At 39.0% G+C, this 22,403-nt stretch overlaps 1 protein-coding gene across 4 annotated transcripts in view; it reads left to right on the top strand.

Moving 5' to 3' along the window:
- The window catches only part of LRR (capping protein regulator and myosin 1 linker 1 leucine rich repeat protein), a 1,021,987-nt gene that overhangs the window by 292,847 nt on the left and 706,737 nt on the right, over nt 1-22,403 (top strand). The gene's annotated exons all lie outside the window — the stretch shown is intronic.

Here is a 22,403-nt window from a genome sequence, read left to right as displayed (position 1 = left end):
CAGGCTACATGTATTTAGGAGGAAGTTCTTTTCCTCTATGTCTAAAGCTAAAAATTCCAAAAATCGGATCCTAGAGGTGTCAGGAAGAATCAGGAGGGCCTTCCAGGACCAAGCTATCGAAGCCTATGTTGGCTGGACAACCCATGGCATTAAGGATTTTGTGGTTGTGTCAAGATGCTACAAGTGGGCCTCAAGTGCCCAGTGTAGTGTCCAAACAAATTTTCCTGAGTGATATATTGTGTGATTTTCCCTGTGGTTATGTTCTGGTGTTTTTTCTACTTCCTTTCGTATCCTCTGTTCTTAAGTGGTTCTCTACTTAACAGACTTTAATAAGAACCCAGAAAGGAAAATCACCTTTCTTTTCTTAATATATTTATAAATCTATTCACTAACAAACTAACTTCACCAGCTGCTTGGTCACTAGGTGGCACCACTCCTGCCTCCATGTGGCGGGGCCGGTAACCTGGGGGAAAAGTTATCCTCCAGGGAAGAAAGGAGCAATAATGGATATAAATGACTATCCATCTCTAGAGCCTTCTTGCTCAAGGCCAGAGGCCTCACCCAATAATGACCTGAACCAACCTTAAATGGCTTTGAAGGGATGCATTGTGCCATGACTTGCCAAATTTCTTGGTAATACACTCCCTATCCACCCAGCCTGTGAGCAAGTTATCACCATTTCTAATTCAAAGATATCTGGAAGCAATCACCAGATTACCAAAAATGGTGAAACGACTGCAATCGTCAAACCTCCTGATCGAAACAGCTTCCTCTAAACATTCTGAATGGCTGCTAAAAACAGACTTTTGGTGGGCTGCCAGTATGTCACCCCCTCCCCCACAAGACCTTAAATTCATCTAAAGGCATTACCATAGAGTGGGACCTACTTACAGTCTCTGAGGAAGAATCAGAATGAGGAAGAACTCAGCAGTCAAAAAGTGATCAGTGCCAAACATATAATGACAAAAAAAAGATGGAAATCACACTCCTACTAATCCATCCTCTTAACATTGAGCACTCCAGAATTGCCATCCACAGTATAAGCTGGCTGTTTAAATTGCCAGATTTGTCCTTACATCCCAAACGCAATTCATTGCTTTAAATGCCAGAAATATGGGCACTCTCAGCAGGCATGCAGAGGGGATGCCATCTGCCCAATTTGTGGATCAAAAGGACATACACAAACAGATTCAGCCTCATCTCCCATTTACCCCAACTGCAAAGGAAACCACCCTGCTTTTTCAAAATCATGGGAAATGGGGAAAAACTGGGAAAAAATCCAAAGATCAAAATTGGAACATAAAGTCACATATTCTGAGGCACGCAGGCAGATTATGTTGACCATGCCTAGTTGATTCTATGCGTCTCACACCTGGAGCTATTTGTCAACTGCAATCCAAACAGATGTGTCAATTCTGCCCAACAGTTCTCTTGCTAACTGGGTTAAAGCAACCCTATCAACGTCTGGAAAAGACACTCTGAAAACCAAAACCAGTGAAGCCACTAACACTCCAATTAGTATTCCAACTGATACTCCAACGGTCTTGAATAACAAAGAAAAATTGAAAACTGCTAAAGAATAAGAAAGCTGAAGCACTCACTAACAGTATGGAAGTGGATGAACACCAAGGTTATGAGGAACCTGTCCCGGAACTTCATGTCAACGACACAACGGATACTGGACACCCCATGTTCCCAAAAAAAAAAAGACCAGAAGAAATGCTCCGTAGAAAAAAAAAATAGTCAGATGAATCTTCCCCAACTAAACAGAAATAATGCAAAACATCATACAATGGAATTGCATAGGATTAAGAAGCCATTCTGATGACTTGAAGGATTTACTCATGCACTTTAATCTGATAGGCATATTCTGATAATTTAATCTGATAGGCATATTCTGATAATTTAATCTGATAGGCAGGAATGTTTTTGATATTCCTACAGAAACATTCCTGTCGCTGCAGATCTCGCCAAAATTTTTGAATTATGTCATGTACAGATGAGATAGAATATCAGAATCTCCTGCACGTAGAAGAGTAGCTATTCTTATTCATTCAATATTCCATTGAGGCTCATCCAGTTACAAACCTTCCTAGAAGCTGTGGCAGCTGGTATTGAAGTTGATAATTCAGTTACCCTTGTTTCTATTTACATTCCACCATCTCTGCCATTTCCTCATTCAGAACTGGACAATCTCCTTACACAGCTCCCAACACCAATTTGCCTCTTCGGTGATTTTAATGGCCACCATTCATTGTGGGGCTCAACTACAATGGATGCAAGAGGCAAATTGAAGAGTTTTTGAATAACAATCATCTAAATTTACTAAACTCCGGATCTCCCATGTACATCCACCTACCTACAGTTTCCACTTCTGTTATTGACTTGTCAATTTGTTGGCCGTCCATCTTTCCAACCAAGACATGGTCGGTATTAACTGATCCCTCTAATAGCGATCATTTTCCGATTATTTGCACATTACAAACAGGGGTAACTGTATATCCTGACCAACGATCCACTTGGTAGTTTAGAAAGACAAAGTGGGATGGCTATTCTGCCCAAATATGTCTAGACAGACTTTATGTTCAAAAACAACCCATTAATTAATGATGTAACTGCATACATAACCAATCAGATTTTGACATCGTCTGATGCAATTAGTCCAAAATCGAAAGCATATCACATTCACCGGAATCACTGGCGGAATACAGATTGTCTTCATGCCAAACAGAAGAAAATGGTGCGTGGAATATTTCCAAAAGTATCCTACCACGACTAACATAATCGCTTATAAGTGCGCTAAAGCAAGGCAAATTAGATGGAAAGCGAAACGTGATTTGTTGATTGCCTTTGACTCAACCATCACAAAAGACACTGTCACGCGTCTCATGTGAAGAAGGATACATGCCCTAAATGGAAAATTTCTTCAGCTGCCCTCTCTGATACGTCATTGGATAGGGAAAGACGTATCCACCCCTGAAGAAGTTGCCAGTGTGCTAGCAGAATCATTTGCCACAATCTCTGCTTCTGCTTCCTATGCATCCACCTTCGAAAACATTAAAGCAGCTGCAGAACAGCATAAAATCAACTTTTTCACATGCCGCTCCTTCCTGTACATTAACAGAACTCAAAGAATCATTAAATCGATCATCCAATTGTGCCGCAGGCCAGATGGTGTTCATTACATTATGCTGAAGCCTTTACTTGAAAAGGACCTGCTTACTTTGTTGATCTTCTACAATCGGAATTTCTATGAAAATGCTTATTCCTTCTTCCTGGCGCCATTCTTTTATTATTGCCATACCAAAACCAGAAAAGGATCCTACCCTGGTTCAAAATTATTGACCCATATCTCTCACGAGCTGCTTGGGTAAAATTTTCGAAAGGATGGTGCATTTAAGGCTCACTTACATCCTGGAGTCACAGAATCTCCTGCCAGATCATCAGTATGGCTTTCGAAAAAAAATAGATCAACCCTAGACGTGCTCATCAAAGCCGAATCTCATATCTGCAATACCTTTGTCAAGAAACAGCATCTAGTCATGGTCAACTTAGATCTTTAAGTGGCATTCATGGTATTCTCATGGATCTATGCCATCTGGGATTTAGGGGCAATTTGCCAGAAATAATTAAAAATTTCCTGCAATTCCGCACTTTTCAGGTCTGGTATAAAAGCATACCCTCTGATTACTTCTCACATTCAGGAAGAAGGAGTCTCACAGGGATCGACACTTAGTTCAACACTTTTTGCAGTTAGAGTTAGCAGCATGACACATTACACAAAAACTGTTGAAACTTATATGTATGCAGATGATCTTACCATTTCTTGTCAGTCTCAAAGTATCAGTACCATTGAAAGCCAACTCCAGCTTGCCATTACCAAAATAGAATCCTGGACTTTAAGGAATGGTTATTGACTATCAGAAAAGAAATGCACTGCCACCTACTTTTGGAAGCTTCGGGCTTTCTATCCTGATCCTGAATTACAAATCAACTCTACTCCTTGCTACTAATGTCAGATTTCTTGGTCTGATATTAGACAGCAAGCTTAATTTCCAAGGTCACACCACTTAATTCACAAATGTTTGTCTAAAGCATATGAACATACTTCGATCAGTTTCGTCTATGTCTTGGGGAGCTGATCGATATACTTTACTTCACATTTACAGAACTTTAATCCATTCGCACTTAGATTACGGTTGTCTAGTATATGATTCTGCCAGAAGCACTACTTTACAGCGTCTAAATATCATCCAGCACAGTCCTCTGAGGAATGCATTGGGTGCTTTCAGGACTTCTCCATTCCAAAGTCTTTATATCGAAGCACACGATCCTCCATTACATCTTCATAGGTTAAATATTACTGCTCCAATATGCTGCTAAAATCCAGTCTTCCATCGCACCACAGTTGGGAATATCTTTATAACGCTCGTTGGGATTTTTTCTATGAGAGCAAACCAAGTGAAAATAGACCTGCTTCACTCAGGATTAAAGAGCTTGTTCAGAATTGGATTATTGATTTAAGTGATATTTTTCAGGACACAATTCCACTTTGGATATATGTTTCTGCCTCTTATGATGTACATTTTCTCCAATGGGGGAAAAATGTCTTACCTCCATGCAATATCAGACAATTGCACTCAGCTCATGCTACTCTGAAGTCCCACACCTGTAAAATCTATACTGATGGCTTGAAAACTGCCAGTACAGTAGCTGCTGCAGTTTTTCCTTCATTTACTGCTACAGCCTCACTACCATTAGCCTTCTCACTGCTGAATTATATGCTAAGTTAGTTCTTAGTAAAGCCAGGTGGGCAGGAGCAGCAGTGCGTAGCACACGCTTCTTGATTAGACCGGTGTTCGAGCCCGTGACCACCAAATACAGAGGATGCAGAAAGGTCAGGGAATGACCACCGCATATACCCAGAGCAATATGGCCTTAGTTGCTAATGCTCCTAAAAACCAAACAACAACAACAGCTCTTAGTAAAATTATTGAGCTATCAATCTCACCTGCCATAATTTACACAGACTCCGTCAGTGCTGTGTCTGCCGTATGGAAGAATTTCTCATCTTCCCATCCTATCTTGAAATGCATTCATTCCCAGTCAATCTCCTGCAGCATGTCCAATCAGTCAATCAGTTTTTGCTGGTTCCCTGATCATTCTGGCATTCCAGGAAATGAAAGTCCTGACATCGCTGCTAAACATTGTCAACCCTCTCTCTCTCTCTCTCTCTCTCTCTCTCTCTCTCTCTCTCTCTCTCTCTCTCTCTCTCTCTCAACGTCCTCAGATTCCTTACAACGACTATAAGCCTATCATTCGTAAAGTATGCTACGACAACTGGTCGGTCACAGATCTGGAAAAGTAACAGCAACAATAAACTTTACCAGATAAAGCAAGAACCAAAGCAGTGGCTCTCTGGCTTCTGACAAAACAGACGAGAGGAAGTGGTATTGACAAGATTTAGAATTGGGCACTCTCATCATACACATCTCTTCTTACTATTGGGAGAAAATCCACCTCAGTGCTCATCCTCTCTGATGCAACTTACGGTCGTCTTTTTCTGCTTGATTGTCTTTTACATACAACCATCTGCTCTAAAACTTTCCAATTTCTCTCACATTGAACACCTCTCATGATTTATCTCACTTCATAGGAAATGAAGCAAACATAGAAGAACTTTTCATGTACCTAAAATCTATTGACCTGTACAGGAGCATATAATTCATCTATAATACCTATAGCTATATGCAGCCTGTAAATAAACAATGAACAGACACAATTTAGCCTCAGTAGCCCTTGTGTCATTAAGCTCAATACCAACAACAGCTATAAGTGCCTTAGTTACAACCATACTGTCAATACCTGTAATCAAGAAGTAAGCTCCTCTGGACACTGTGCTGGCATGGGCCATATATTTGCAAATTGCTCCAACAAGAAGGAACGTGCCAAATGCCCCCAGTTGTAAAATGAGAGAAAGGGAGCACCATCATTCTTATAGAAGCCCCAAATATTAGAAATACTTCAGAATAGTTGATCAATTGAAGAATAAAATCAGTTATGAAGAATGCAACTAACAATAACTAGGTGAACAGTGAGTTTGATAAAAAATAATGCAAATCAACACAAAGATTCCTGACAGTCATGAATCAATTCTCAAAACTAGCTCAAGGTCAGCATATCCAGATATTATTGATTTATTTACCTTACTCATATAAGGATATAGTAAAAAGTATCACATCAAGTGCTAAACTTATAACAAACTGAGTCAATTACACAATTCCAAGGGGGCAATGTAGTGGCCCACTACTAGGCCTCCACAGTGGTCAGAGACCCAGACATAGTAGTAACCAGGGTGGCAGGCCTTTGCAATGCTCATGCAGCCTGTGCATCACAGGAGGGTCCTTTTGGATCTATGTAGAAATGAGATCTATGTAGGTCATTTCTACATAGATCCAGTGTAACAAACGCAACCAAACCATTTAACTGCATCTTGCTTATCTAGACAAAGCCCTGGAAATCTCAAATGCCAAGATCTCATAATAGGAACTGATTCTAATGTCTGCTTCACCCTGTGGAACAGTCCCTGCACAGATGAAAAGGGCCATCTTGTGGAGGACCGGATCCTGGCAAATAATTAACAGTACTAAATAAACCAGGCTCCATTCCCTCTTACCATAATAGCTCAATGTTGCATAGATGTAATCCTCTCAACTCAAAAATAGCAAGAAACATTGGTATTAGTTGAGGCATATGATGCAAGAGAGCAAGCTTATGCAGCATCAGCCAAAAAAAAAAACCCTCTGATTTCACCCATCCATTCACTCCAACTACCTTTAATTTATTTAAGCTGTCAACTTCCACAACAAGAGATGGAAATCTGTTCTAGCAATCAACTACCTGCTGGCTAAAGGCAAATTTCCGCACATATATTCTACAACTGTCTTTCCTCAGTTTGAATCTATGCCCCCTCAGGTTCATAATTTGAGCAAAAGGAAAAATCCCATCAGCATTGAGCTTTCTTAACCCGTTCAAGGCCTTATACACCTCAATCAGATCACCTCACAGGTACCTAGTCTCCAAGCACTGTAGTTTGCAGAACTTAAGCCTTTCTTGGTAAGAGCATCCCTTTGTTGCCCTTCTTTATACTCATCTTAGCAACTCTACATCCTTCCTAAAATGCGGCTTCCAGACCTGTACATAGTACTCAAGGTGTGGCTTGACTATTGCCTTCTACAACAGGATAATCATGACCTTGGCCCTGCTGGCAAAATTCCTATACATCATTGAAAAGACTCCATGGCCTACTCTGACAGCCAGTCTGCACTGCTCAGCAAACTTCATATCTGACTGCACAATTACCACCAGGTCTATTTTATTCTCCACTTCCCTGAGTGTAGAACCACACGGTTCGTATGTTTCTCTTGGTTTACTGCTACTCATATGCAGTACTTTGCATTTATCAATGTTAAACTTCAGTTGCCACTTCACATGCCCATTTGCCCAATTTATCTAGATCCTGTTGCACTAGCATACTGTTTTTACCGTTGTTAACAACCCTGCCAACCTTTGTACCATCTATAAACTTGGACATTAAGCCTGATATACCTTCATCAATATCATTGATGAATATTCAAAACAATAATGGGCCCGGCACCGAACCCTGGGGAACACCACTAATAACATTAATCCACATAAAGTAGTGTTCATTGATTGCCACTGTCTGTCTGTCTCGAACTCAACCATCCCTTTATCCATTATAGCAACAGTATCAAAGGTTTTCCTGAAATCCAAGTATATGATATTAAAATTATTTTTCGTATCCAATTACTTTGTGACCACATCATAGTATCCAATCAAATTTGTCAGACAAGACCTCCCTTTAACAAACACATGCTGTGTCTTAATTATTACAGCAGTTTTGTCTAGATAAACTTGCATTGCTTCCTTAATGAGGAAGCGATGCAGGATTAACCAAGGAATCCATTATTTTCCTTGGAACACAAGTTAAACTAACAGGCCTATAGTTACTTGTGTCACCTTTTGAACCCACTTTGTGAATTAGAGATACATTTGCATACCTCCAGTCCATTGTGCCTCCCCTTGAGTCCAATGAAGCTCTCATAATTATGGATAAGGGTTTGCTTATTTCCTTTGCTGCCTCCTTTAATATAACTGAATAGATCCTATCCACCCCAGGTGCCTTCCTTTTCTTTAACTTCTACAATTTCTCTTTCATTTTTCTCTCAGTTATTACAAAATCACTTAGCACCCTATTATAGTTTGATAAACATCTGGCATTCACATCATTGAAAAGACTACATAGTTGAATTTTATTCACCTCATTCAACTCCTCATGTGTGAATGTTGATGCAAAACACTCATTCAGATTATCAGCTACCTGAGCAGGATCATCAATATTCGAACCATCTAGTTAAGTGGACCAATCTGATTCATCCCTTTCCTTCTAGAGATTACATAAGTAAAGTACTCTTTGCTGTTTTGCTTTAAAAACTGTCTAAGACTACTGTAGTCACCTTTACGAAAGCAAAAACCCTTCTATTTGCCCTTGATAGTAGTTACATCTTTAAGTAAATCCCACATCAGTACACTGTGATCACTGTCACCAAGTGGTTCGTTTATCTACAAATTCTTAATGCATGAATAATTACTGCTGATAATCAGATCAAGAGTATTGCCCACTCTGGGGGTCTCTGGAACATGTTGCTGTAGAAAACAGTCATCCGATAAATCCACAAGTCTTTATAGTGTGCCAATGACCAACCCACAAGTTCCAGGTCAATATCTGTATGTTAAAATCTCCTATTATAAGACATTCTGATTTACTGACCCACTCTATTTCTCTGCACAGTTGTTCATTATACTCATCCAAGTCATTAGGCCTATAACACAAAACTACTTTCATTTTCCCTTTCTCAGTGTGTATGTCACACCACACTGACTCAACATTGCATTGTCCACCAACATCAATTCGATGCACTTTATTAGATTTTATATGTTTCTTAACTAACAGCTTAACCCCTCCTCCATGGCCCCGAGTGCCAAGTGAGTGATCTAGCGATTTTCAAAGCGTATTTTCTATAAAGAAGTGGCTAATGATTTCTAAAGCCTTTTTACTTTCAAAGTTATTTATTTTCTGGCTCTTTTTAAATAAAGAAGGAAGCCTCCTATAAGAAAGGAAAGACACCTTTCTTTTGTATATATAACTAACTACTGTAAACACTAACCACTAACTTCTTATTGCTTGGTCACTGGTGGCACCGCTCCTGCCTCCACGTGGCTGGGTCGGTAACCTGGGGGATAAACCAACTCTCAGGTCTGAAAGGAGCAGAAATGGAAACCAATGAATTTCCTCGTCTAGAGCCCAAGAGCATTGTTGTTGTTTGTTTGTTATTTTGGTTTTTAGGAGCATTAGCAACTAAGGCCATATTGCTCCGGGGATATGCGGTGGTCATTCCCTGACCTTTCTGCATCCTCCGTATTTGGTGGTCACTGTCTCGAATCCAGGTCTAATCAAGAAGCGTGTGCTATGCACTGCTGCCCCTTCCCACTTGGCTACGGAGTTGCCAGGTAGCCCAAGAGCAATCAGTGTTAAACGGACCATGACTCATCTATCTTGAAGAGAATGAAAAAAGATGCTGGTAGACAGGAATCACCAACCTTCCTTATTATCCATTCCCTATTGACACAACCTGTTAGTAAGCTCTCCACTTTCATCATTCAACATGCAGCAGCATCACCAAAAATGGTGAAACATCTACAATCCGGGGATTTGTGAATAGAGACTTCTTTCCCAAGACTCTCTGAACAATTATTAAGACTCACTACTTTAAGCGGAATTCCAATTCAAGTCACTCCACATAACACCCTGAATTCGTCAAAGGGAGTGATCACTGTGTGGGATCTATTGAACATTTCTGATGAAGAAATAGTCCAGGAACTAAAGGAACAAAATGTAACTCAAGCAAAAAGAATCATGATACGAAAAGATGGTACCTTAATCTGAATACGTAACATAATTCTAACTGTCAATACACCGAATCTACAGTTCAAAGCAGGTTACTTAAATTGTTGTGTTCGACCCTTTATCATATTCCAAATCCCCTAAGATGCTACAAATGACAGAAATTTGGTCACTCCCAGACAGCATGCCATGGAGTTTCAACATGTCAAAACTGTGGCTGTTCAACTCATACCCAGTCAGAATGCAAGGCACAAACTCTGCAGTGCCCTAATTGCAGGGGCAACCATCCAGCATACTCTAAAGAATCTGATCTCTGGAAGCTAGGGAAGAAAATACAAAATACAAGACTGAAAATAAAGTCACATATCAAGAAAACAAATTAAACTAATCATGCCAAAAAGCTCTTTTGCCTCGGCTATCCACTCTCACCAATCAGTAGCATGTCAAACGGAAGTGTCACTCTCTCCAGATAAATCAATCACAGACTGGGCTTGATCAGTTCTATCGACCTAGCTTACATCTAAGCCAAAGACAGTAGATCAAAGTAACAATACACCTCTCACAGTTCCAACCCAAAACATAACCCACAATGAAGTAACAGAAAAACTGCAAAAATCAGATCCTGTTGAGGTTAATCAACCCCCCTCAACAAGGATGGTTACTGATGATATGATCACCCAAGGTCTTCTCGAATTACATGCAGATGGTGATATGGAAAATAGCAATGATTCAGCACGCCCCCCAACTTTCCAACAAAAAAAAAAATCTAAACTAGATCGTCACAAACAACTCACTTATAAAAAAACAGCCAGATTCATCTCCCTCTTACAAATCCAAATAATGGAACATATCATCCAGTGGAACTGTAGAGGCCTTCATAGTAACATCAGTGATATCCATGAATTAATTCACCACTACAGACCTCTTGCAATATGCTTGCAGGAAACGAATTTGACACCTCAGATCTCAATCACAATCAAAAATTATACTATGTTCAGAAATTATACAGCTGGCACTAACAGTGCTCACTCTGTTATGGATAACGTTAATTTTGTTTGCTAGGAGACTTTAATGCCCACCATCCACTAGGGGTTCCCCTCTCTCAGACAGACGGGGGAAGCTTATTGAAATGTTGATCAACAGGCAGAATTTAACTTCACTAAACACTGGCTCTCCCATGTATATCCATCTCCCTGCAGGTTCAACATCTGCAATAGACCTTTCCATTTGTTCCCCAATCCTCTTTCCAAGTATAGATTGGGTAACTCTGAGTGATCCTTATAGCAGCAACAATTATCCGATAATCTGCAAAATTCAAACATCCTGTTCCTTCCCAACAGAAAATCCAATTAAATGGAAATTTTCAAGTGCCGATTGGACAAAATACAGAACGCACATATCATTTGACAACTATATCATTCAGTCCTGTTCCATCAATAGTGTTACTGAGCACATCACAAATCAAATTCTGACAGCCTCATCTGCTCCCATTCCTCAATATCAATAAGAAATAGACGGAACATAATTACTGGTGGAATGAAGACTGCAATCATGCGAAAAAAAGAGAAAAACAAAGCGTGGAACCTTTTCTGCAAACATCCAACCACCTATCTTATTAATTATAAACGTCTTAGAGCAAAAGCTCATTACATCAGATGTAAAACAAAAAAAGAAAGTTGGATTAAATTCACCTCATCAGTAAATAAAAATACTGATATCAGATTAATCTGGAGAAAAATAAAATGTTTAAACAGTAAATTTCCTCCTTTATCCATCCCACTACTGAATTGGAATGAGCAGGAGCTTTCTACTCTTACAGAAATATCAAATGCACTGGGGATCATATTTTCTCAGTTGTCCTCTTCAATCGCCTATGATCAAACATTTCAAAAACTTAATACAGTTGCAGAGAAATCCAGACTAAATTTCACTGACAATTCTGCTTTACCTTATAATCAACCATTTACCATGCTTGAGCTGCAGCAATCCCTTATCAACTCAAGAAACAGTGCTGCTGGCTCTGATGGGATATGTAATGCTCCAAAATGTGAATCAAAGATCACTCTCCTTGCTGCTCATATTTTTCAGTCGAATTTTTTTTGAACATACTTTCCTAAGTTCCTGGCATAATTCTTATGTACTAGCAATTGCAAAGCCCAGTAAAGATCATTCTGTTCTGCAAAATTACAGGCCGATATCCCTTACCAGCTGTCTCAGCAAAACCCTCAAGAAAATGTTACATTGCCATCTCACTTGGTTCCTGGAGTCCCAAAACTTGATTAACAAGAACCAATTTGGATTCCGGAAAAACCGATTTTCATTCGATCTCATGGTCAAAACCGAGACAAACATTAGAAATGCTTTCATCAAGAAGGAACATCTCGTTATGGTCTGTCTTGATGTTGAGAAAGCCTGTGACACAACATGGCATTTTGGCATCTTAAAAGATCTACATTCTCTTGGCCTTAGAGGTAATTTACCATACTTTATCCAAAATTTTCTTCAACAGAGATCCTCTCAAGTCCATTACCGGGGAACTCTCTCTAAGATCTTTTCCCAAGAAGAAGGAATTCCACAAGGGTCTGCTCTCAGTGCCACTTTATTTGCAATGAGAATGAATCATATAATTGAACTCATTCTGAAAACTGGATTCGTACCTTTTCGCAGAAAATCTCTCAATTTCCTGTCATTCTCAAAACATGCATTACATTGAACACCAACTACAAATATCAATTAATTGCATTCTGACATGGATGACACAAAATGGTTATAGACTATCCAGCCAGAAATCTACTGCCATTCACTTCTGTACCAGATGCAGTATACACCCTGAACCGGAGCTCCACTTGAATAACTATTCTTTGACAGTAAGTTAAACTTCCAAAAGCAGATTGAATATCTCCAGACTACTTGACAAAAAAATCTGAACATACTCAAAGTCTTATCAGCGACAACATGGGGAGCAGATCGTTACAGTCTGCTTCAAATATACAGAACCATAATTAGATCATGCCTGGACTACGGCATGCCTGTTTTCGATTCTGCTAGGGAGAGTGTTTTATCTCACCTCAACCCTATTCAACATTCAGCTCTTAGAACAGCATTAGGTGCATTCAGAACATCTCCAGTGCAAAGTTTGTATGTTGAAGCCATGAACCTCCTCTAAATATCAGACGAAAGATGTTGCTTTGCTGTTGAACTATACAACCAAGATCCAAAGCCAGGTGACCCATCGTAATTGGTCAATACTTTATGATTCGCAGACTTTCTATAGAAACAAACCACAGACAGTTCAGCCTGCTGGTATTAGGCTAAAGAATCTAGCAGAAGATTAGGATATACACTTCAATAAAACCTTGCAAGATCCTATAGATCCCGACCCTCCATGGTCTGTCATCATGCCATCTTGTGACAATTATTTCCACCAATGGGGAATACACTCTCTATCAGACTTTAACATCCAACAGCTAGCTACACATTGAGCCTACTCAACATTATCCCATCTTCTCTAAAATATAAACAGATGGATTGAAGTCTGAGAGTGGATGGGTGCAGCAGTGGTACTCCCTGATACTAACATTTCTCTATCTCTTCGAACAGAGTGTAGTAGCTACACGACTGAATTATATGCTGTAAAGGTTGCATTAGAAAATATTTTCCATATGTCAATTCAAGAGAGCATAATATACACAGACTTGCAAGGTTCCGTATTAGCATTGCAAAACTAATCCCCAACTGACTCACCCGTTATTAAAGCTCATCAGATCAACGTTGATGCGCCTCGGAGAGTATCAGCAAAAGGTTATCTTCTGCTGGATCCCAGGCATACTGGAATACCAGGAAATGAAACTGTGGATGTTGCTGCCAAAAATTCATCCAGCTCAGCTCAGCTCAGCTGAAACGAATTCCCTACTACCATTCACAGATTAGAAAACGAATATACAAAGTATATGTAAACATCAATGGACTCTTCAGTGGAAAGCACAATTTCATAATAAACTACTCCAAATAAAACCTTTACCAAAATTATGGGCTTCTAGCAAATATCCAAACATCCCATTGCAAACAGACAAGAAGAAATAATTCTAGCCAGAGCGAGAATGGGCCATACTCATTTAACCCATCTGTTCCTTTTGTCAGGGAATGACCCTCCTCAGTGTAATCATTGTCATACACCACTCACAGTCAAACACATACTTCTGGAATGTACTCTGTATAATAATGCTTGACTAGTGTCACTCTGTCAAATTTAAAGGAACCTTTGTCTTAGCCATATCATAGGCAAAAAATCAAATCTCATAGAATTCTTCTCCTTCCTAAAACGAATAGGATTGTATAGCCATTTTTAACTGCTTCTAAATGAACAAACACAGGCAGTATGCACCACTTTCATAAGTGCAATATGGCCTAGCCATGGCACTTAAACCCCATCAACAACAACCCTCCTCCTCCATTGTTGTCCTATCTATCCTTTCTGTACACCTTGTACTCCCCAAATTCCAATTCTGCAGTGCTTATATCTGTGTGACATCACATCTCTAATATCCTAACAATATCCACTTTTGATGTCTTGTCCAGCATTTCAAACTCATCATTTTATTAACTATACTTCTAGCCTTGGTGTACATGCAAGTATTCATGCATCTGTTCCTACTCTTAGTTACCCTAACACAGCCCATGTATTTACTTGTTCCATGATGACTCCCAACAATCCTAGAAATCCCCAGCACCTTTCTTTCCAGACTGCTACTCATTCTAATAGAAACAATGCAAGAATCACTTTGCTTCTGCCTGCAGCCACCGTTCATCTTTTAGTCTGTGAATCCGCCCAAGCTTGCAGTTTTCCGAGCCAATTATCACTGCCTCGATAACAAGCAGAGACTGCACTGAAAAAAATTCTACTCCATGAGCCTTGCATAATCTCTCCAGGGCCAAAGTGATTGACAAGGCTCTCATCATATATTCCCTCATATCGTGCCTGGGCAGAATTGCAGATACTTTAAAATTCAACCCTAACTTTTGACTTTTTTTTTCAACATTGACCTGTACTTTAAGTAAATCTGCAGATCTCTTATTCTTAATGTCATTAGTGCCAATGTGTACAACAATATCACCTTTTGTACCCTTAAAAGATGACGTTGTCAGTGTGCTAATAAACACCAAAACAACAACAACTTAAAATATGATATCTGTTCTACAACGTCATCAACTTTTGCCCCCGGCAGACACCCTGCTCCTGTTTCACCTATCCTTTTTTTCGTAATATATTCCCTGTCTCCCTGACAATAGAGTCACCAACAATAACTAGTTCACTTGCAGCACATTCTGCCTTGTAGGTTGCCGCTGTGTTGCATGATGCACGGCAGTAAGATCTGGCATTGAGTTGGGCAGCTGAGAGCTTGATGGGCCCTTCACATTAATTTCTTCGAGGGCATCTACTGTACACCTCAAACTTTCATATACGACCATCAAAACACTGAGTTTGCACCTAATTTCTTGAAGCTCTAGGTACCTAAAACACACAGACATCCTACTTGGCTAGATCATGTCCTGTTCCAGAAAGTTCGGCAAACATTTCACATTTAGCACATTTTTCGAGACTGTGATTCATTGGAGAATCGCCCTCTTCGTTTCTCCCCCGGGCCATAGCACTCCTGCTAATCTGTGCACGTTGCTTCGAAGTTCTAGTCTAGGTCATGATTTCTGTTTAAATATAATTTAATTTACAATGAAATTTAATAAGATTAATAAATTTTATTGATTAATTGATAATACTATACAAACTAGCAGATTCCTAATACAGTGCTACATATTACACTATCAGTTGAAGATATTCGTTACATTATTTCACATCAATCTAGTATATTAGCATTAGTAGAGGCATATGATGCAAGAAAGCAACTTATGCAGCATCATCCAAAAAAAAAAAAAAAAAAAAAAACACTCCCATTTCACCCCCCTTTGTTCGTTCCAAATACATGTCAAGCTCAGCCTTAAATTTATTTACACTATCAGTCAGATCACCTTGCAGTTGCCTAGTCTCCAGACACTGTAATCTGCAAAACTTACGCCTTTCTTCGTAAGAGCAAGGTCGGGGTATCCAAACCCCTCTATAAAATGATAATAAGCAACTACTTTGAGGATGGAGAGGTCATAGTACAAACAAAATACAGGAAGGTAATCTGCAAAGTCACAAGTGGGTGACCTCAGGGATCCGTACTAGGCCTGACATTCTGCTGTATTGTTTTTGACAGCTGGCTGTCCAGGGAGTATCGCAATGTTAAATTCATTGTATACACTCATGATTTGGTAATTAATTACTTAATTATCTATTAATTAAAGGAAAGTCTAGGTGCAACTTGGAAATGAAGACAAATCAGATACTAAAAGAACTTGTTATCTGGACACAAAACCACAAACTAACAGTATCAACCAAGAAAACAACTAAAATACTACTAAAAAGCTCACTAGGCAGAAATAAATCTCCCCTCATAAAATATAATGAAGAAAAAATAAAATCAACAGCCAACTGCAATTACCTCAGTGTCATTATAGACTACAAACTCTCCTTTACTCATCATGCCAGGCATCTCCAGATAAAAAATAGCAAAGGAGGAGTTCAGTTTAAAACCTAGAACCCTGAACCTATAGTATCGTGCAGTCTTTCTACCCATAATGACCTATGCTGCTGGGGTGTGGGGGTGGAGAGCTGACAAGTACACCATCATCAAACAGCTTAACCAGGCATAAAGGGCCATACTGCTGGTAATATCAAGAGCCTGAAGGGCAGTATCTATCCCAGCCCTGCAGGTCCTAAATGGTAAACTTCCTATTCACTTAGAGATCATTTATAAAATACAGGTATATGAGAGCCCTTCCAACTGTGATATCAGGCATTAATTTGGATCCCACTTCAACTTTAAAACAGGAACTTCAGAGAATTAGGTACAGACTTGCAGAACAATGGCAAACCAGCTGGGAGACCACCCCATTAGAACAAACTATGAGAGTCTTTTTCCCCACAATACAAGATCCCAAATAATATTCCACATGGTTTTCACCCAACCTCCAGGCCATCTTTCTGCTAATTGGGCATGAAAGCCTAAATGAGAAGCTATACAAATTGGGGATAGCAGAGACCCCCAAACTGCCAATAGCCAGAATTATGGAAATATGCTGTTTCATTGCCCGGCATATACAGATCACAGATACCAACTGGATCTACAAGCAAGACCCCTACAGCTAGGAATGGAACAAGAACTAGTACAGAACAGGGAAAACTATAACGCATTCTGCAACTTTGAAGCTCAAGCATTTAAGAGGCAAACCACAATAATATCACAACAAAATACCTAGAATACACCAAATAAAATAATATAATGTGACAACATTGGACTTGACTTCTCAAAACTGACAGTCTATTCTAAACTAGACAATCCTCCTCAGACAGGAAACTATGAAAGATGGAAAGAACAACCGTGACTAAGAAAACATCCTGGTCTTGACTACACAACCAGTATGACTAGCTGACCCTGCTATGCAGAGGTGGGTCAACGATAGCCTAATCTAGAGGCAGGATTGCATCAACACCATTTTACCCGATGACTGTTTATGAGATGCCTGTTGTTGACTCCCCTTTGGGGGGTGGAATCACTGCTGATTTTGGCAGCTTGCTGCCAGGGTGGGATTTATGCTGATCCTGAGCCCCATCTTTTCTATTACCTACCCCCTGCATCCATACTTCTCCCACTATTCCCCTCTCCTTACCTTCACAGAGCCCTCCCAGAGCCAGTCTCTTGGGACCCAGTTCGAGATAAGTACAACCTGGCATGCCTCCATGTGGTAAAGGAGCACCTGGCCAGGTGTTGGATGCTCCATGCTTGCTGGGATTTCACATGCCGGTCATACAACAAACCAACAGAACACATCACAGCTCTTACACACTCTACACTCCACCACACATAAGCACACACACACACCCAGTCGTATACGGCAAAAGCCTCATCACAGGTGCGTTGAAGCGGTGGGGAAACCCTGGAGTCTGCAACACCAACACATTTGATATATCCCATCTGCTGCTGATTTCAGTGAAGTAGGGCCATCTTTGATTGAAATCAAAGATGGTCCTACTGGTTAGTGGTGGAGATGGGAAGATTGGAAGATCAATAGACAAGCAGTTTAGTGGTATCAAGGCCACACTTGTACTTTCCTTAGGGTTCATTTGCTTCGGTCTAATGGTAAACTGTGGTCTCAAAGGACTACCAGTGATCACCAATCATTTAAGTATAGCATGGTTATAAAGCCTTTCACACTTTTAAAAATTAATAACTTGAAAATTATAAAAGAAAGGGCCATAATGATTGAAGGAGCAGTAATTGAAAAGGTGGAGTCATATACTTATCTGGGACAAGTTATTGGCTGTAATAATGATAAATGGCTGGAAGTCAAGAGAAGAATAAATTTTGGATGGATAGCATTCAGGAAATATAGTCAACATACTGAAGAGAAATATCCCAGTTTGTCTGAAACATAAAATAATGAACCAACATATACTCCCCACCATGACTTATGGAAGTGAAACTTGAGCACTCAACAAAAGAATGGAAGAGAAGCTGAGAACTACACAGGGAAGAATGGAACGAATTATATTAGGAATCAGACTGTTAGATAAGAAGAGAAACACCTGGATTAAGCAGCAAACTAAAGAACTAAAATGGTCTTTGGCAGGACACATAGCTCGAAGACATGATGACAGATGGACTAAGAAAATAACTAAGAAGAAAACCTGGAAGAAAATGTCTTCCAGGTTTTCTTCTAGCTCCAAGAAGAGCTAGAAGAAAACCTGGAAGACAACGGCAGAGATGGATAGATGAAATTCATGAGTTTTTGGGTAGTAAATGGATGGTCATTGCACAAAACAGAAGGAACTGGAAAGTTGCTGGAGAGGCCTTCATCCTGCAGTGGATTGAAAATGGCTGATGATGATGATGATGATGAACTTGAAAATTATAGGTCATATTATCAATGTTTTTTTTGCATTGTGATTAGTATTGTGCTGTGTTTTTTTTAAACAATAAAAAAAAATGGTTAAAAATTTGACCACTAAAGAGGGCTAAATGGTTTATTCACTCCAATAAACAAATAGCTTTTGAGTATATTATAAAAAAGAATGACCCTGGGATTGGAAAATTTGAGTCAGTAGTGTTATTGCAGTCTTCAAAGAGTTTCTACGCCTCCTTGTTTGAAACCAATTATAAGTGTTTTGAAGAAGGCCATGTACCTCTTAAGTCTAGAAATGGTCACCTGTCAACATCAGAAGAAGTGATTCAAAGAATTCAAATGCAACAACTTTGAAGTATGCAATCCATCAGGAAGTAATGAACATTCCATTAGAAATTTTGAAGGCAGCAGTGGAGAACACAATGCTCTTTCCTGATTGCTTATTAGAAAAAACATGTGTGAGATTTGATCATTAATAAAGATGAGGGAAATTTTATCTTTTTCTTATTTGTCTAAAAAATCACTTTGTGCATTCCTTTGGTTCTCAGATTTATAACCTTTTTTTTATTGTTTAAAAAATTCATACTTATACTAATTACAGTGCAAAAAAAAAACACTTTTTGACTTGACCAATAGTTTTGGATAACTTTATTAATTTCTGAAAGTGGGAATGGACTATAATTACTATGTACATAAAAGAATGAATGGAATTGTTTTTATCAACCACTGGAATGAACTGTCTTACTAACAATCTAGTGGAAGGGCTACTGGATCAGTATCCTCTGGTAGTGGGAAGAGTTTAATGGATGCAGGTTGTACAGACAAAAAAAAAAATAATAATAATAATTTTCTTTATTTTTGGGGTTGGTGCCACAAAATTTTCTTGAATTTTAAAGAAACAGCTGAATAACCACTTGACAATTCCATTCGTTTGAAGGTAGTGAAATATAGTGGGCCTAATACAGCAGGCTCCCGTTATAACGCAGTTCGCTTTACGCTTATTCGCTATAACGCTGTTCTTATATTATAACCCGTATCTGACTATAACGCTGTCAAAACTCACTGTAACCCTATTTTACTAGCATACAGATTGAATTTTTGGCAAATCCGTCTTCAGTCCAGTCTGTTTTGAGCCTTTTTTTTTTGGCAAAAGGAGAAAATAGCCACCATGAACTTAACTACAGTAATTATTTTTATAATTTCTACTCTATGTACAAAATTGAAACTTTCAATATGCTCTTATTTTCTTGGTGTGGATAGTTTCAAGGGAGAAATTCTTTTTTAGTACACAAGTTGAAATAATTTACCATCCAGTGTCATATGTTGTTACGAAGTCTGCATTTTCTGTTCTGACCTGTAATAGAATGATACTAAAAATAGATTTACTTCCTATCTCTTCTTTTGTTTTACTGTGGGAACTATAACTTGCGAAATGTTTTTCACACAATCAATCCCATGAGTGCTAAATGCGGTGCTGTTTCTTGTACAGTATTCTCTTGTCTTCTGAACTCCTCTGACCTTGTGGTCACCCGAAGTACATAAAATTTGTTTGTTTTACTGTTTTGGAAATTCCATAAACATTCTCCATGAGTCACACCATAATTGATTTACAGTACTTTTCCTGCAATAAACAACCATTTGATTTTACTGCACGGTAAAGTCGAACTTTTCAGATAAATAAAACATTTGTCACAGTCTTCAGCTCACTTGCCAGAGGAATTCTAGATATCATTCAGTGCATACAGTGTCAGACCTACAGACAGTTTACTGTACTCGAACATCGTATCACAATCAGTGCAACGCAGTTACATTTGCAGAGAGTTATGGCGGATAAGAATGAAAAAGCAACAATGTCTGGACCCGGTGCAAAGATTGGAAAGGTTAGAAAAACATTGAGTTTGAAAATTAAATTAGACGTTTTGAAGAGAATTGATTCTGGTCAAAGACAAGTGGATGTGTGCAATAATTTAGGATTGGTAGGTTCAACTGTAAGAACAATCATAAAAAATAAAGAATCAATTTTAGCAGCTGGAAAAACAGCTGTTCCCCTGCAGGCAACTAAATTGACCAGGGCTAGGCCGGCTATTATGATTGAAATGGAGAAACTTCTACATAATTTTATTGAAGACAACATTCAACGTAGAATTCCGTTAAGTTCAATTATTATTAAAGAAAAAGCGAAGAGCCTATATGAAGATTTAAAGGAAGCTCACCCTGAAAAAAATGTGGAACCATTTAACAGCTAGTAAGAGCTGGTTTGATAGATTTAGAAAGCGCTATAACCTGCACAACGTAGCAATACAGGGAGAAGCTTCAAGTGCAGATCAACAAGGAGCCGAAACTTTCAAAAAAGAATTTGTTAAAATTATTGAAGAGGGATGTTATACTGCTCAACAAGTTTTTAACATAGATGAAACAGGTCTTTTTTGGAAACAAATGCCTAAAAGAAGTTTCATATCGAAAGAAGAAAAAAACATGCCAGGCTTCAAAGCGGCGAAGGATCCGTTAACTTTGTTGTTGGGTGGTAACGCTGCGGGGGATTTTAAATTAAAACCCCTTTTAGTTTACCATTCCGAAAATCCAAGGGCTCTTAAAGTTTTAGCTAAATCAAACCTACCTGTAATCTGGAAGGCTAATAAAAAAGCTTTGGTAACCAGGCCGCTTTTCATTGATTGGTATGCTGAGTTCTTCTGTCCTGCAGTGGAAAAATATTGTGCAAAAAATTAACATTGGTTATAAAGCTATTCTAATCATGGATAATGCGCCAGGACACCCAAGCAAAGAGAGCTTAGAAGACTTGAACAATCACATAAAAGTTTTTTACATGCCTCCAAACACTACGTCTCTGATCCAACCAATGGACCAAGGAGTAATTGCAACATTTAAAGCGTACTACATAAGGAAAAGGTGTTCCCAAGCTATTAAAGCCATCAACACTGAAAATGTACCGAGCTTAAAGGAGTTTTGGAAATCCTATAACATTAAAACCGCCATCTACAACATTTCAAGTGCCTAGGATGAAGTGACTCAGAAAAACATGAATGGAGTGTGGAGGAAAGTTTGGAAAAATTGCATGAAGCATTCCCAGGAACCTGATGATTCCGTTGAAAATGTTAAAACACAAATTGTTGAGCTCGGAAAAGAAGCAGGATTACACGAAATTAACGAAGACTTCGTATAAGATATGATCGACAACGACAGGGATGGCCTCTCTAATGAAGAACTAATGGAAATTATAAAAGAACAAGAGCTTGCTATTGAGGGAGATGATGATCAAGATACTATAGATGAAGAACCGATGAAGTCGCTGACTGCAAAAGGACTTAGTGAAGCTTTTGAACACTTCGAAAAAATGTGTGATTATTTCCAGGAGAACGACCCTGACATGGAACGAAGTGCCAAGGTAATAAGAAATTTG

The sequence above is a fragment of the Mastigoproctus giganteus genome, chromosome 9 (assembly GCF_048544385.1).
Source record: "Mastigoproctus giganteus isolate SK-2022 chromosome 9, ASM4854438v1, whole genome shotgun sequence".
NCBI classification, from domain to species: Eukaryota; Metazoa; Arthropoda; class Arachnida; order Uropygi; family Thelyphonidae; genus Mastigoproctus; species Mastigoproctus giganteus.
This window is presented reverse-complemented; position numbering and strand designations above follow the sequence as displayed.